This window comes from Pinus tabuliformis, chromosome 7 (genome assembly GCF_031772625.1).
Source record: "Pinus tabuliformis cultivar Carrire ecotype Pingquan chromosome 7, CPIR1, whole genome shotgun sequence".
Lineage (NCBI taxonomy): Eukaryota > Viridiplantae > Streptophyta > Pinopsida > Pinales > Pinaceae > Pinus > Pinus tabuliformis.
The window spans coordinates 1,213,365,039-1,213,381,822 of NC_142293.1; the positions used below are offsets into that span (position 1 = coordinate 1,213,365,039).

The following is a 16,784-nucleotide window of genomic DNA, read 5'->3' on the forward strand; positions in this document are numbered from 1 at the left end:
TCGGTTGTTGTGTTCTACCACTTGTTCGTTCATTTACTTATACCCTTCACATGTGCCTCCCAAATCGATGCATCGGTTGGGTGGAATGGACCTTCAACATGTGCTTTTTGGTATACCCTTGACCCATTCAACGTGGATCCATCGCCTCACATTATTTCACTTGGTTGCTCATTTGTTTAGGCTAAACACCCATCACGTGGAACTATTCCATCGAGCGCCTTGTTCATTTGGGTTGATGTTCCACCTCATCATGCCTCTCCATCATATTGATCATTCCACCTTGTTGCATTGTTCCACCTTAGATTGCATGATTGGGGAAACTTCAAATTTGGCTCTCTCACCCACACATGCTCTCAACCAATTCAATGTTCAGCATGCCCATGTCGTGGGACCATGCTAGTTGTGTTGTAGCTAGACATGGGGCTCATTTTCTTGGTGCTACTTGTATTGCCAAGTTGTAAGATGGTGTGAGGTTCCTGAGTCACATATCAATGGGTCCCCATATCTATTGCCCAACATGCTAGGAGGTACCATAACATGAAATATAGCCATGAGATGCCATAACATGAAATATAGCACATATGCCACCAAGATAAGAAAACCACAAAATATACATCTCCCATGTACCCAAATGACAACTGAACCATAACTTAACCATATTTAGTCATCCTACATCTCCTCTCCTCTCCCCTCCCCTTTGAGATTGGGTTTACCTATATGGGTCTCTTTAAGTTACATTCAAACTCGTTATATTAAATTGGTCTCTCTTGAAATTATTATACTACATTCTAAAACATGCTATTCTATTTCGAACACAAACGTTTGATCCATATTGATAAACAATGGTGCTAATTAAATCAAGAATATTCATGAATGAATAATTTTCGGTGGCAGATTTAATGCTATGTAATGAATATCCTGCTTAGTGTCTTTGAAGAGGATTCCTATTGTCCTTTTATGAATCGATACCTTGCCTGCCATGTTCAGCAAACGGGGTATTGGTGTTTTTAGCTTGAAACCTAATTAGGGTGAAAGGATCCCTGTTGTCCTTTTATGAATTCAATGCCTTGCCTGCCATATTCAGGAAATGGGTTATGTTTGTCTCGACGCACACCGCCTCTATTTTCTACGAAGTCAACGGGAATGCGGTTTACAATGGGTGTAGGGTTATGTTTCAGGTTCCTGTCAGTACTATTATTAACATAATTTTTGGAAGCTGCCATGGTATAGGTTTGCTATTATTATTATTGTTCCTGGATAGAAAAACTATAAGTTTACAATTAGATATTTATCACAAAAAGGTGTGAAGTTGAATGTTTATCATTCCATTACTGCTCAATTTTTTCTCCTTAGCAGGATCTTTTTATATTTAGCTCAGAGCCGCGGTTACAATCATGGCGGGCAGTCAAATCGCCATTCGTTGATTTAGATATCAACCAGAAGAGGAGATTCATTCCAATACTTAAAATAGAGGAGTAGATTAGGTTTTCTATTAGAATATATTAGGTTATCTTCATAGAAAGAAACACCCCCACGGTCACATGGACGCTTCCAACAACCACATTCACTTTATACCTTTTTTTATTTTCAGCAGACATTCACTTTATACCTGCCCTTTCTAAGTAGCATTGTAACGCCTATTTACTTCATTGGGATAGCAGTGGAACTCAGATGATTCCCATGCTGAAAACAGTCCAAGAAATCAGTGAAAAATTGGGTATGGTTACACTATCATCATGATTTAGATTCATGGGGTATTTTTACGTGGGCCAATTTGATCATGGGATATTTTTTACATGGGCAATTTGATATATTTTTCACATGGGGGAATTTGATATCTAGAGTCAGATGCTTACAACAAATTTGTTATGAATCTAATTGAAGTAAACGCGCTTTCGTTGCAGGCAGAGCTAAACCTGAGATCAGATAATGATGATTGACCATCAGCTGCGGTGACTGGTACGCCTGTGTAGCCTGCTATCCAAGTGTTCATTGCAGTTGTTCTTTTATTCGTTGTCTGTTCGACCTTGTTGTTATCATTCTTTATCATCAATATTTAAATCTAAATGAATGTTGTTTCTAGATCTAGAATAACTATTTGATAATATTGAATCTGATTTTTTCTTTTAGAGATGAAATCTAATGTGATTCATCCTTAAATGTTATTAAATACTATTATACTATATCTGAAATCAAAATTATTCATAATAATAATAATAATATAATTTTAAAATTATTTTTCAATTTAATTATTTACTAAAAAACCATTTTCACACCCTATTTCACTACCATCTATAAAAACATAAATATTTTAACTCTCTAGATTTGAATCAATTTATCGATTTAATTATTTACTTAAAAAACCCACTTTCACACCCTATTTCACTACCATCTATAAAAACATAAATATTTTAACTCTCTAGATTTGAATCAGTAAACTCCTAACAAAAGGACAAAGACTATTAACCCTACTCAAACTACATTCTGTATTGAAACTGCATTTCAAATCTGTAAACTCCTAACAAAAAGGACAAAGACTATTAACCCTACTCAAACTACATTCTGTATTGAAACTGCGTTCTATATAGTAGGATGACCCAAAAATCATATAAACTATATACCTAAATTCCAATTCAGAAATTCATGTTACAGAATCAAAGTCAAAGCCTTTCACATGTTATAAATTATGTTATAATCAAGCTCGACAATATCTTATGAACTCAGAGGGTTTTTCTTCTCCATTCATCCTTAGCCGCTGGTTGCAGAGGAGTTAATGTTACGAATAACAGTTTAATGAAAGTTTATAGAGAATTTATAAGTATTTATAGTGTGGATGGTAGATTTCAGAATATTTTAAAATTTTGATAGATATTTGAAAAATTATTAATTTCTGTGTTTTTATTCAATTTTTAAATATTTCGAAATCTATAATATATTTTCTTTTTTCATCGAATTTTGAAATATTTCAGAATAAATCTCTTCTGAAATATTTCTAAATCTATAATCTAATTACCTTTAAATCTTCTCCTCAAAATTAATATCTTCATCGCATTCTAAAATATTTCTAAAACTGCAATCTAATTACCTTCGATACAAAGGCTGAAAATAATTCAAATAAATGTGTTACAAAATATCAAATATTTTCTTAAGTTCTTCATAAATCAATATTTTCCTTTCGAGGTTGCATACCTAAATAATTTCAATTAATTGTTAATTTTTGAAATTAAAAAATAAAATACTATAAAAAAAATTATTTATATACGTGCCAATTTGATTTGATAAGATATCTCTATCTAATGTCGTAATTGATCTAGGGAAGCTCTTCATGAAATTTTCATTAATAGTAATTAAAATGTAAATTATTACATATACAACATAATGGATCGTTGTTAATAGAATTTTGATTCATAATTATTTGCAACGTAAATCATCATATATACAACATAAAGGTATGACGTTATCGTGATGTTACATTGTCGATGGTATAGATTGTAGAACAAGGAGAAAATTATTTTCTTGATATTATTAAAAATTATATTATTTTTATATTATGATCAAAAAATATTATTAGAAAGTTACAATTTTATTTTAAGAATTAAAAATATTATTTTATTATAATTATTTTTTAGTTCTGTTAAGTTATTTGTGTTTTTTAGAATTGATTACAAGTTTAATTTTTGGCTTGAGAAATTGATCATATTTGACCTAGGTCACACATGACCGATTAGAATTTTTCCCATGGAGTTTCAAACTAGTGATCTAGAATATCATGAGTGACTTAACTATACACCTATCACCATGCCATCAACATTTAAAAATAAAAGTTAATATTGTTAAAATATTAAAAGAAAACCTTCCCTTCTTAATAAAATAGAATATTAAATAGTTTCTAAATATAATAAGATAATTTTTTTTTATATTTATGATATTATAAATTTAGGAGATGAAAAATAATTTCATAGAATTGTATGTATATCTCTTATTCAATTTTATCTCATCAAAAATTTTTAAAGTTAAGAAAGCTTCTTATAAATTTTTCCAAACATAAAAATAAAATAATAAAGTAGACAAACTAGTTATTATTAATTTTCTTAAAGTCTAATAAACAAAAAATTATCTTAGTGAGTAGTTATAACCATTGTCTTCATAATAATTATTAGCATAACCATAAAAATTAAATGATTGATTCAAGCTAATAGTCCCAATAATGACATACAATCATTACATCCTCATACAATGAAGTGTTTTTTTAGTTCAATATCTATATATATATATATATATACAATAATGATTTATTTTTAGTTTAATTCTATTTTCTAATTTTATTTTCTTTAATCCTATTTTTTTTAATACAGTGTTTATGAAGTGCATATATGTTATTGTTAAAATAATTGAAATAAAACAAAAAAGGAAAAAATGATTAACTATCAAAACTAATATTAGAGTTTAATCTAATTCCTCCTCTTTATTAACTCATTTTCCTACATTTTTTGTTTTTAAAATTTAAAAATCAAAATTTTTGGATACCCTATTATGAAATAAGCACACCTACAATTATTATTATTATTATTATAATAAAAAGAATTAATATATGAGTTGCACATATATTTATTTAAAAAAACACTTGAAAAGAAAATCATAGTAAAGCAACCATAAATTCAATGCCATAAATAAAAATCTGATACTTGTGGATATGACATTTCTTTAATTAAATTCAAAAATAAAACAAAAAACATAATTACCTTTAAAATAAAATAATTTTTAAATATTTTATAGAGATAGTAAATCTATATCATCCTTTTAATAATTATTAATAACTAAATTTAATGTGTAAAACTTTATTCGAAAATAAATAACTCTATAAACCTAAATATTAATAAATAATTATTAAATATAATCCTACTATTTTGTAAAAAAGAAAAGATATAATCCATTATCACGAAACACTACCAAAGACAAAGATGTAATTCAAGAGTTGGTTAATTATTATAATACTTCTTTTACCCCATGGCATAAGGAGAAAAAAAGGAAGTCGGAGAGACTGAGCATCTCCGAAATGGAACAAAAAGCTAAATGGAAAATTTATAGTGAATTGTAAAATAGTATTTGTAAATGATTTTTCGGAGTCTATAAATGCGAATTTTAAACAAATTCCTCTTTTTTTATAAAATTATATATATTTATACATGATTTTTCGGAGTCTATAAATGCGAATTTTAAACAAATTCCTCTTTTTTTATAAAATTATATATATTTATACATTTCCTAAAGTAAATATATATATAGATAACTTTTGAAATGTAATTTTTTTTATTTTTTTGCTAGTTCAAATTTCTACATATTTTTATTTTATATAATTTTCTTTATTATTAAAAATAAATAAATAAATAAATTAAATAATTAAATATAATTTCATTAATAAATTATTTATATATTTTATAAATATAGTTTTTATCTGTAATTTTATCAAAATAATAAGCATCATTATAAATATTTTATATTTCATATTAAAAACTGTGTTAATGTTTTACCAATAATTATTTTCACAATTTATCAATAAAAATTTAAAATAAATTTGAAAAAATAAAAAACATCAATATCAATCATATAATTTGTTTTATAATTTATGATTTAAATTCAAAATTATATTAATAATTTAGTATTAAATTTATAATTAATTAACTTAAAAGATATTAATATAATTTTCAAAATAACATGAATTAATAACATAATAACTATTGTTTATTTAATCAAATGCACGCTTAAACCATTTTAACATGATGTGAGTTTTTTGAAAATGTTATAAAAAACTTTCTTTCTCTTTCCTTACTCGAATCCATTACATTCAATTAATTCATCATGACTTTAGCTATCTTTTAATGATACCCTTAAGTCATCATGGCCTTAGCTATCTTTTAATGATACCCTTTCTTCACTAAATCAAGTTATAACTTTAATTTAAATGTCATCTTTATAATATTTTAATATTATATAAACTTTTCCTCTAATCAAGGTTTGTACTAGATTCTCGGCACATTCACTATAATTAAATGTTTGGTACCTCGAAGGACAAACCCACCACCTTCCACATATGTGGCAAGGCTTGCAGGGTCGCCTCATGCATGCGAAGAGATAATAACATCGTGGGTGGTAGTAGGGGGAGTCATTGAAGGCGCAGGCATCTTTCAGTTTGCATGCAATGGTTCAGAGGCGAGTCATTGGTCCTAGATCAAAGGGATTTGGCAAATGGTGCTAGCTGTTGTGGAGAAAGACCGGCACTGGTGTGCCTTCAACCTTTAATGTTGGTTATTTGGTGTGTACACCGCTACCTTTCATTTTTCTCCAGGAAGAGAGTCCTCTAGGTAAAAGAATTGGGTCAGTTTGGTCAGTAGTCATGGGCATTAGAGCATCTACATCCTATATTGACAATGTGTGTGTTTGTTTGGTGGATAAATTATGGTAATTGGGTTGGTCATGCTCCTATTTATGTTATGTTTAGAATTTCGCTGCCCTGAAGGGGATTAATTCAGAGCCTCCTCATGGTAATAGACCCCATGGCTCTGTATCTATTCAGGTTAGACCCAGTTTGGCTCTTGGTAGTCTAGTGAAGTCTCCGGCCAATGGCTTCCGCAGTTCTGAGTCGAGTTGAGATGGGTTGGTGTTGGGTAAACTAGTGTGGGGGGGCTATGCTGTTACCGAGACACCCTGGCTGCCCAGTGGGAGCAAACCTTTGGGCCCTTTCCCTATGAGTTAGTTTGTGTTGAGTTTGCCCCTTAAAAATGAAGGTCATAGTGGTCATCAGGCCCTTAGGGTTTTCATCGAAAGGTTGGTGTCTGATTACTAGTCTTGGTGTAAGGTGATGGAACCCCTGCCTGTTTCAGGGAACATTGTTAAAATTTTTTGCGAAGAAAGGAAGACTGATAAGACCCATGTTACGGTTTTACGGGTGTCTATTGGTCTCTGGACAAGTGAGCAAGTTGGTAATAGGACCCGAAAGATGGGTTGTTGTGGGTTTCATATACCACATGCGAGTACTCAATCATACATATCTTCAAGATGAAAAATGGAAACCATGGCTTGTGCGGTGGCTCGAACCCAAAGCCCTGACCCATAAGGTTGTGGAAGGAAGAACAAAGGCAAGCAGGAAATGAGCCAATCCAGTTCACCCAGTGGAAAACCTAGAGGTAGAAATCCTACTATGAGCATCATCAATGACGTTGTAGAAGCCTATCACGAAAGCATAGTTGAGGAAATACGACAATTCATTGAGGAATGGGAGGCAGATCTGAACCACCAGGAAAGTTCAATGGAAATTGATGTTGAGGATTGGTGGATCTTGCTGCCCAATCCTGGGCATACATGAGGCCGAGTAACCCAGTTTAAACACACCCTATTTCTTTACTTGTCTATGAAAGGGATTTTGGTTAAGGCCTTGGAACATAAATCTATGAGCATGGCCACTACAGTGCAGGTTTTCCCAAACTACAAGCAAGACTTCCAGAAACTCCAGTTCCAAATCCAAAAGTAGGATGGGTGCCTTTGGCGCATAAAAAACCACCTACCTTTCATCCTTTCTCCGACAAAACTACCAAGGTCTACTGCAAAAGACCCGACAACGATGGAATCTACTTCAACCGAGGAAGTAGAATAATTATTATGATTTCTCATTCTAAAGTTTTTGATGTTGTTTACAAGTTTGCGGATAGCTTTTACTTTTCAATGTATAGACAGTTATGCCATTAGGGAAGTAGATGGTAGGATAAGGATAGACATACAATCATAGATTACATGGTTAGAAAGACTTATGACTTATCATTTTTGGATGGCATACCATGTTGTTAGGTGGCCAATAGACTTGGTTTCCCACAAGGAAATTTCAGGTCACCTAACTATCTTTAAAACGAGTTGTAACTTGCTTTTTAATTAATAGAAAAAGGAGGTACTACCAAGCTTAACAAAAAACAATATTATATAAATTTTGATCTCCCTTTTATATTTATATATGAAATTTTTATTTATTCTTCATGCATAAGTTGGTATTTTGTTATGATAAGAGAATTCCCCACTTCTTTATGTTTTATTTGAGAAATATTATTTATCAATTAATATGTTGTTAATAAGTTTATATGAATAGGTGATTGAATGCACAACCACTATAAACATTATATATCTAAAAAATTTAAAACCAATTGATTTATTTTTGCGTATGTGTGTATATATGAGGAAAATTCTATGAGAAAATTTATAGATGTTTCTCACATTTGTGTATGGCATTTCTTGTAAACTGATTTGCTTAAACTAGTGTTTCTTACTCAATGGATTTAGTTGGAGCTTGTGATGGTATAAATCTAGCCAAGAGTTAAATGTTGTAAGTTATATTTATTTTTATATTTATGTATCTATTCCCAAAATAAAATATCATCTCTAATAAAAATGTAGAACACAAACTAATACACCTAACTTAGGGGGATTTGAACCAAGTATTTGTTGACATTCAAAACTACCAAAATGCCTAATAATATTGTTCACAACCATGTGAGTTAACCCCATGATATATATATATATATATATATATATATATATATGTGTGTGTGTGTGTGTGTGTGTGTGCGTGTGTGTGTTTTCTCCTCCCATCATATACTTTGTGATGGAGTGTTGGTACAAGGCTAGCCATTATGAAATCCCCCTTAAAATGTTATCCACTTTCTTTCAAGGGTATTTAGATAGAAAGTGGATTAACCATTTACGTCATCAACCAAAATAATACAAAACAACTAGATGAGATTGAATTCAAAGTAATATTCCCATTTACCTCTTTCTTTGTGTAAATATTTAGATCATTGTTACTTTTAATGAAACTTTGCTAGAAGAAGAAAATGCCAGTTTTCCCATAGGATGACCTAGGAGTATCCTTGAGATGATATAGTGGTTTCTTTAACCCACACAGAAGATGTTATTGTATCTTCTTTACAAAACCTTTTTTTTTAACAATATACATCTCTTCGTTTAATTCATCATCCAAAAAGTTTGGCTTAACATCCAAATTATGTAGTTTCCAAATGTACTTTAGGTGATAAAATCATTAATATAATAGTATTCATTTCAGCTATAAGCGAAAACATGTCCCCATACTTTATTCCTTCTTTTCTAAATAACCCTTTTGCAATGAATCTAGCTTTGAACTTCTCTATACCACCATTAACTTTAAGCTTAGTTTTTAAAAATCATTTGTATTTATATTTTTAGGAAATTATATAAGTTTCAAAGGTTCATTTTTCATTATGGAATCATATTCCTCAGTCATAACATCTATCCTTTCCTTGTGATACTTTTCTTGTTCAAAATTCAAAGGTTCTTATGTTTGAATTTTAGTTATTGAGCTTCGTAGTGTCTCATTACATATGGATCTATTCTCCTCTTCCTGGGTATATTTTGACTCCTTCTAGATTAATGCTACTATTGTCTTCAATATCATCTTGTTGATCTTCAACTTGTTATGATTTTGAACTTTAAATATCTTATTCAGCAATTTTCCATAAATATTGTGATTTGAATTGGATCATTATATCATTTGTCATCAATCTCGATGCATTTTGACTATAAAAAGTGGAGGAATCAACTCATAGGACCATTTTTACCAGGGGTGCTGGTTTGGTGAAATGGGGTCTAAAACATTTTGGAAGCATTTTGAGGCATCAAATGATGTGTTTCCACTCCAGAGACCTTTCAAACGGTGTAAGAAGCGCGTCAAACGGAGTTTGCTGCAAAATTTATGTCACTCAGAAGTTGACCTTCTTGTTTTCACATCTATAATTCAGGAAGATGCCGCGTCAGCCCCCATTATTCATGGAAGAGTGGCTAGCCACATCTTTGTGATGTAAAATACTCTAAAGAGTCTATTTCGTAACTCTAGTTAAGAGTTGATATATTTAAACTTAACCACTAGTAGGCTATCAGGTTGTGTTATAACCAAGCCACTAGGATGAAGAGGCATTCCATTCTTTCGAGAACATTTTGTTCCATAGATGGGTAAAGATAGTCAGGAGAGATAATAGGTAGAGCACATAGAGAGGATCTGTGCACTGTAGCAGCCCACATGCCACTCACATTACTTCTTTGTACCTGCAGCCATATTTCCAGAGAGAGAAAAAGAGTGAAGCGACCTCACCTTTGAGCTGGGTTTTCTGCCGAAAGGGTTTCCCAGTGAGCATATCTTGTGTCTTATGTGTGTGTGAGATTATTTTTTCATTCTCTACTTTTTTACATAATTTATATTCGCATGCATGCACTAATTATAGTTAAATCCACAGATCCTAAAGTTAAATAAACTATAATAGTGTAAAATTTCAGTATTTTAATATATTATTATCAGATCTATTGTGACGAATTGTACAGTGGAATATACATGACAATTTACGGATCATTTGGTATCAAATCAGGTTTATTTGGGTATTTGTGGACATTGGTAGGGGATCTAGGTTGGCAGGGTCAAAAATCGTAAAACCCTAATCATGGACAACGAATCTATAAATGCACTAAGTGATCCTATAGAGGTAAGGTTTTCACATCTTGAATAACAAGTCATAGAAATAAATTGCAATGTAAACCTCCTCATGGCTACCCTAAGCAATAAGTTGGGGATATTTGGAGAATATGGGGGTTCGAATGCAAAGGAAAAATTAGAAAGGGGATTGGGAGATTTGGACAACATGGAGAACCAACCGAAGAAAGAACCCATAAAAGATCAACCTAGTTCGACTGTCGTGAATCAATCCCTATTGAAAATTGGAGAAAAAGTTGATATCAAGTTGTATCATGACAAGATAGATGCTTTGAAGTTGAACCAATGGAAGTCTATTTCAACATCCATCATATTGAGGAAGGGAAAAGATCTCATTCATATGACTGAAACTAGAGGACCATACAATGACTTGGTGGGAGAGAGACACAGAAACCCTGAGGTTGGAGGGAGAACCTCCAGTGACTAAGTGGGACTATTTTAATACGCTCATTAAGTCATAGTTTTATCCCATTGGGTTCATGGAGGACGAGTGGATTCGTTGGCATTACTTCAGGAAAAAGTCAGGCCAAAGCGTGTAGGAGTACACCACAAAATTTAGAAATATGTCTATAATGTTGGGTATCTATCCAAAGAACCCATATGTACTCGTCAAGTATTTGGGGGATCTACACTGCTATTTGGATGAGCAAGTGATGTTTTTCAAACCCAAATCGACGGATGAGGCTTGTTTACAACAATATTACCTAGAAAACATAGGCCTGGAAAGAGCACAATCAAGTGGATCAAGCAAAAGGAGCATCAGGAAGCTTATAAGGAGGGTAAGAAGAAGAAAAAAGGGGGAAAAGATAAAAATATGGCAGCCACAACACACCAGTGCAAAGATCCTAGAAACCACTGCAACATTGATGACCATACAGAGGAGAAGTGTTGGATGTTGCATCTAGAGCTAAACTCGAAAAATAGGAAGAAAGACAAAAAGAAGAATAATCTCATGGCCACTTATTTGAGCAACTAATTTGAAATAAACTCGCAAGTGGATGATAATATCATATGTACATCAGCGTAAAAGGAGTCAAACCTGAGTAGCTTTCAATAACAAGAAGAGAAATAAATGACCAAATTATTCAATATAAAGATACAAGTCAAGAAGACAAAGATTGATGCTCTGTTTGACTCAGGATCATAGGCGAATATCATTGCAACAGAGTTGGTTAATAAGTTGGTGTTGGAAGTTAGTGACCATCCAAACCCATATCCAATGGGATGGGTAAATAAGGATGTAGAGGTGAAGGTAACCAAATAGTGCAAAATTATATTTTCTATGAGTGTTTATTTTATTGATGAAGTAGATCTGGATGTGCTTCCCCTTGATGTATGTGGAGTCTTGTTTGGGAGTCCATACATGCACATGCGTGATGCAATATTCATGAGGAGAGCTAACTAGTACTCACTCATCAAGGATGTAAAATTGTTCATCATTAATGTGAAAAAAGGCAAGTCGAAAATTTCACTAGTAAGTGCAAATCAAGCCAAGGAATTGATCAATTCTCAAAATAAGTAGGTTTTATGTCTTTTAAGAGAAATTCACTCTAAAGAGAAGTCAACAAGAGGCAAGGTATCCCTAGAGGTTTGTACTAAGAAATAAAAACAACAATTGGAGAAGTTGCTACAGGCATACAATGATGTGTTTTGAGAACCTAAAGGGTTACCACCTAAGAGAGAGGTGAAGCATGAAATCCAACTATTGCCAAACTCTCCATTGCCAAATATTGGGCTATACAAGCAATCTTTTATAGAAGCAAGTGAGGTGAAGAAACATTTGTAGCAGTTGCTGGAACATGGTGTCATTTTACTAAGTACATCACCATGTGGGTCACCCATAATCATTGTGCCAAAGAAGGATGGGACTTAGTGGATGTGTTAGATTAAAGGGCATTTAATAAAATCACGCTCAAGAATAGATACCCCTTGCCTAGGATATATGATCTGCTAGATCAGTTGCAGCAAGAAAACTGTTTCACCAAGCCGGACTTGAAGTCTAGATATCACTAGGCTCAAGTCAAAGAAGAAGATACATGTAAGACTGCCTTCAAAACCAGGCAAGGTTTGTATGAGTGGTTAGTTATGCCATTTGGCCTATGTAATGAACCACCTACATTTATGAGATTAATGAATGATGTATTGCACCATTTTATAGATTCATTTGTTATTGTCTATTTGGATGATATAATGGTATATAGTGCTACCTGGGATGAGCATATTTCACATTTGACTCAAATGCTAGAGACATTGAAGAAGCACCATCTGCTAGTGAATCTCTAAAAGTGTGAGTTTGCACAGCAGTCCTTGGTGTATTTGGGATATGTGATCGATGGAGGAGAGCTGAAGATAGATCCTTCCAAGATGGAGGCCATCATGAAATGACCGGGACCTACTAATGTTTCTGACGTTAGGAGTTTCATTGGGGCAGCACAGTACCTTAGGAAATTCATAGCCTCATTTTAGCGGTAGCAACACCACTCCACGCCATAATAGAAAGTGGAAAGAGTTTCTAGTGGGGAAAAGGCCAGCAGAGGGATTTCGAGGAGTTAAAGAAGAAGATCAGTCAAGCACCAATTCGGACATTACCAAAATTGTAGTTACCTTTTGAAGTGGAGAAATATGCGAGTGGGTATGTTATTGGAGTTATCTGGATGTAGGGAGGAAGGCATGTATGTTACCATGGGGCAGTTCTTAACTACCCTACCTACGATAAGGAGCTATATACGATGTTGCAAGCTGTGAAGAAGTGAAAGCACTATCTAATGGGAAAGGAGATTATAATCCACAGGTCACTAGTCATTACAGTACTTGCAGGACGAAAGTAAGCTACAATATACCAGGCATTACAAGTGGATGGGGTTTCACAACAATTTCATTGGATGATCAAGTATAATAATGGAAACACGAACAAGTTGGTTGATATTATTTCAAGGTCACCCACATCAAAGATTACAATTTTGGGGACTCTTATGCACATGGATCCATTCACCCATGATGCATACATAGAGGAATATTTAGAAGATGAGGACTTTAAGGAGGTGTATCAGTAGTTACAGAGTCAGAGTCATGTGCATAATGGCAAAAAAATCGTTGACTACCATCTCCAAGATGGGTTACTCTCTAGGATGGATAAGCTATGTGTTCCTAAAGGTGAGTGTTTGCATCTAATTAGAGAGCCTCACACTTCCAAGGGTGTATGGAACTTTAGTGTAGGGAAGATCGTGGCTAACTTGGAGATCTATGTGTATTGGCCCAAGATGCAAGAGTAGGTAGCTAGGTTCATAGAGGATGCATACTTTTTTGTACCAATAATCCTAGCAACATGAAACAAGGTCTATATCATCCCTTACATGTACCTACTCGTCCTTGGGAAAAACTTTCCATGGACTTTGTGGGATTTTTATTGAAAACCAGGAAAGGACATGACTACTTGTTCATGGTAGTTGACAGGTTCAACAAGATGTGTGTTCTGATGCCTTGTAAAAAGACCATTAATGGAAAAGAAACAACAAACTTGTTCTTTGGAAAGGTCTGGATGCACTTTGGGATACCAAGGAGCATCATCTCAGACAATGACACAATATTTCTTAGTGCATTCTGGACTACATTGTGGGAGAAGATGGACACAAAGTTGAAGAGATCTACAACATTCCATCCACAAATAGATGGGAAGAAAAAAGTAGTCAACAAGAATTTGGTGCAACTTTTGAGGGGATACAGCCAGAAACATCCGAAGACCTGGGATGAAAATATGGTATATATACAACATTCTTATAGTTGAGCAATCCATACTTCTACAGGAAAGTTCCCATTTGAGATTTGTTTTGGATATTTTCCACCTTCACCTTTGGATATTACGTATGGTCAGCAAGGAGGAGTGAGAGAAGATCTTACATGAGATGCTTTGAGGGCTGAAGAATTTATAGGGAAGATCAAAAAGATCCATCTACAGGTACAAGAAACATTGCAGAAGTCGCAGGAGAAGTATAAGGCCATGCATGATCAACGCAGAACAAGGTAATCATTCAAGGTAGGAGATAAAGTATGGCTATAGTTGAACAAGGGGAGGTTGCATGGCCCTGGTAAGAAAATCAAGGCTCTAAGGTATGGTACCTTTTAGATACTGGAAAAGGTTGGTGATAATTCTTATCAACATAGTTTACCACTATATGTGCACATTTACTCAGTTGTGAATGTAGAGAATTTGTAGCTCAATGAGCCTTCCATGTTGGATCAAGAAGATGAACATGTCCTACCTTCTGTGGAGGATTCAGCACCAGATGCTCAGGCAGAGTTGAGAGAAGATACAATTTTGTAGAATAGGTCTAGAACACAAAGACAGGGGTAGCATGACCTTTGCAATATTGGGTTGAAGGGAGAACTTCCAAGAAAAGCTAAATGTTACACCAAAGAGAAGGTGGAGGAAAATTTCCTCACCACATTCAGTAAAAGATTTTTGAGACCAAAGCCTCCAAAAATGGGGAGGTGTGATCTGAATTGGATATTTATATTTCTTGTCATCCATCTCAATGCATTTGGAGTGGAAAATGTGGAGGAATCAGCTCACTGGACCATTTTTACCGGCCGGACCCAGTTTAGCGAAATCGGGCACAAAACCTTATGGGAGCGTTTTGAGGCATCAAACGACATTTTTTGGCGGTAAATTTTTTCCAATACAACACCTTTTCATGTTATTATACACATAGAGACCTTTCCAATAGTGTAAGAAGCACGTCAATCATAGTCCATATGAAAAGTTATAGCACTCAGAAGTTGACCTTACTATTTTCACACCTATAATTCGGGAAGATGTCTTGCAAGCCCCTATTATTCATGGAAAAGGGTCTAGCCACATGTTTTTGATATCAAATGCTCTAGAAGATTATATTTTGTAACTCTAGTTAAGAGTTGATGTAATTAAACTTAACCACTAGTAGGCTATTAGACTGTGTTATAAACAGGCCACTAGGATGAAGAGGCATTCCATTCTTTCGAGAGCATTTTGTTCCATAGTTTAGTAGAGATAGCAAGGAGAGATAGGAGGTAGAGTATACCGAGAGGATCTGTGCACTATAGTAGCGTACAAGCCACACACATTACTTCTTTGTACTTGCAGCCATATTTCCAGACAGAGAAAGAGAGTGAAGGGGCCTCACCTTCTAGCTGGGTTTTCTCTCGAAAGTTCCTACACAGCATATCTTGTGTCTTATGTGTGTGTGATCTTATTTTTTCATTCTCTATTTTTCTGCATAATTTATATTTGCATGCATGCACTAATTACAATTAAATCCACAAATTTTAAAGTTTGATAAACTATAATAGTGCAAAATTTCAGTATTTTAATATATTATTATCAGATCTTTTCTAACAAACTATTTACTGAATGTCGACAGTAGTTTACGGATCATATTGATCATATTGTTTTTAAACATCATTTACGTATTCATGAAATATAACATCTCTACTCGCAAAAAAAATGATTAATGAGATCAAATTTAAATCAAGTTTCCTTCTATCTTCCTTTGAAATTTGGAAAATGCTATATTCCCAAAGAAATTAAAATGATTAACAATTGATTTATAACTATAGATTTCTTCAGAAGGAGTTTTATGCTCTAATTTTTTTCTTTGGACTTATATCTTTTAGATGCATAAAAATACTTATTGATTCAACCCAAAAAAGTAAAAAGATTCTTACCTTTAAACATTTTTCTATCACATTGAGCCAATGTTTTATTTTTCCTCTCAGCCACACCATTACATTGATGAGTATGTTTCCATTAATGAGTATATGAAATTGCATATTATTCATGAACGCCATTGTTCTTATAGTATTGATGAAATCTATGATGTGTATTCTCCTTCTTGATATGACGAAAGGATCTTGATTTGCTTTTCTATCTACTTTTCAACCATTTGTTTAAACTATTTGAATATTCAAACAGACAACTTTTCTTTCTTATGAAATAAACCCATGTAAATTGTGTTTTATCATCAATGAAGATAAGAAAATAAGAAGCTTCACCAATTGATTGTGCTTGCATTGGCCCACACACATCAATATGCACTAACTCAAAAATCTTACTTTTTCTTTTGTATGTACTTATAATAAATTCATTTGTATGTTTTTTTCCTATTGCACAACTGTCACATTCAATTTCTTCATTCTTAAAAACTTAAATACCCTCTACCCTCTCTTTCTTTTGGACTAAAGCTAGATG

At 33.3% G+C, this 16,784-nt stretch overlaps 1 long non-coding RNA gene across 2 annotated transcripts in view; it reads left to right on the forward strand.

Annotated features, from left to right (window-relative positions):
* Positions 1–16,784, forward strand: part of LOC149251774 (uncharacterized) — a 187,481-nt gene that overhangs the window by 57,859 nt on the left and 112,838 nt on the right. For both annotated transcript variants that reach the window (XR_016266014.1, XR_016266013.1), the window contains one exon: positions 1,905–1,959. This is a non-coding gene — a long non-coding RNA (uncharacterized LOC149251774). The remainder of the gene's footprint in view (positions 1–1,904; positions 1,960–16,784) is intronic.